Source organism: Cyprinodon variegatus, unplaced genomic scaffold, assembly GCF_000732505.1.
Source record: "Cyprinodon variegatus isolate N-32 unplaced genomic scaffold, C_variegatus-1.0 Scaffold1723, whole genome shotgun sequence".
In the NCBI taxonomy this organism is placed as follows: Eukaryota; Metazoa; Chordata; class Actinopteri; order Cyprinodontiformes; family Cyprinodontidae; genus Cyprinodon; species Cyprinodon variegatus.
The window spans coordinates 90,630-92,386 of NW_015152176.1; the positions used below are offsets into that span (position 1 = coordinate 90,630).

The window sequence follows — 1,757 nt, forward strand, 5'->3', positions numbered from 1 at the left end:
ATTTGGGCAAAGATGGCCGCTCCCAGACTCAGTGATCACAATGAAAATTAATTAACACTAAATTCATCAAATCATCAGGAACATATTAGTTGTATGACGGACTGTTCCTTTAATGAGCAGCAGCTAGAATTCGCTGAATTAACTCGTCCTAATAACAGCGTTTATACAGGAATGAATAACTCTAATTTAATGCTTTTAATGCTCTTAGAAATTATTTTAATTACCCGTCGACAGGCTGCAGCCATGTCCTGAATTCCTCGTTTTTCAACCACTTTGATGAAATTAGCTTCCCCCCCCCATTCTCTAACTTTTTCTCCGACTGAAGCTTCTTTTCTGAACATACAGCTTTCTGATCAACTGGAAGCAGTTCCGCACAAATATATCGTGATATAATATGTCTGACGAAATTGTTTTTAAATGCCACAATAAACACATTTAAGAATTTTAATGCCAATTAAGGCCTTAATTTAAAAAATAATGATTTAATGACTTTTAATGACCCGCAGAAACCCTGAATGAGCTCCTGCAGAGTATTGGGTCCCTGCTGCTGTAATAACAGCACAGCGGCGGTCTAGTCAAAGTCCGGCTGATTCAGAAGCTGAACTGGGAAAATGGTGCAGAGCAGATAAGAACAAGAATCCTGCAGAAAAATCGGATCACAAAGAAGGCGAGGAGAGCACTGTGTGACATTTACCCTTCATTCGAGCAGATAAATGAGATTATCTGCCAACGGAATGAGTATTTCTACTCTTAAAATAAGATAATTAGATAAAAATGCACTTGAAAGAAGTCAATGCAATCATATTTTCTTATTTTAAGTGTAAATAGTTTTGTTCAGTCGGTAAAATGTCTCTTTTACCTCATTAATCCAAGAACAAATGCATTTATTTAAGAAAAAACGAGATTTAGATTTTTTCCATTGAGCTGCTGCTGACGGTTACAGACCAATCGAATGCAGCGACCTGTGTGACATCACCGCGTCAATCAGAGGGATGGGGATATGTTTGCAGGTTGCTGCTGATTGGGAACGACCAGCTAACGATGCTAGCTGTGAAACAAACCGAGGTTATGATTCATCTGAGCTGCTACTGCGGCTCTGATTGGCTAACGGCTCCGGGAGGCAGGTATCCAATCAGCTGGAAGAACTGCAGTCGATGTCGCTGCCTTTAGCGAACGTTTTCTACTGCAGCGTTTCTATAGATTCAGACTGAACAGAAGGATCCAGATTAAGCCAGGTTAGGATTATGCTGCAGAGCTCTGATACTCAGAGATGTTTTCACCTCCTGATAAAAGTCTTTCATCCTGACCTCTAAAGGTCACCTGTCAGTCGCTCCAGCTGGATGAAGCAGGAAGTCGGAGGAGGAATATTCCCATCAGAAGAAGCGATGGCGGTGCAAACAGCTGAGATCAGAGCTGCAGGCTCAGCTGGGTTCTGGCTTCTTGTTATGAAGGTTCATGCTTCTAATCCCATTAATCAAGTCTCAACAACAATCCACTTCTGACAAAACTGAGGAGTCAAAGCGTCCGACTAGCAGAGGCTGTTCGAGCCGGAGGAGGAATTCCAGGAATTTCTTAAAGGGCAACTTTTCTCATCCCCCCCGCCCCCCGCCCATCGGGGTCCGATCCTACCGTGAGAGCACGCTGCCGGGCAGGCAGCCAATGGCAGCGGAGGTGAACCGACAACCATCACCGCACACCGAGCGACGATGAGGAGGACATCAGTCCACATAGATCATCTAGAATAGATCTGAAAGCAC

The 1,757-nt window shown here is 43.5% G+C and overlaps 1 protein-coding gene across 1 annotated transcript in view; it reads right to left on the reverse strand.

The window, feature by feature from the left end:
* pms1 (PMS1 homolog 1, mismatch repair system component) overlaps window positions 1–1,757 on the reverse strand; it is a 12,829-nt gene that overhangs the window by 3,251 nt on the left and 7,821 nt on the right. The window lies entirely within an intron of this gene.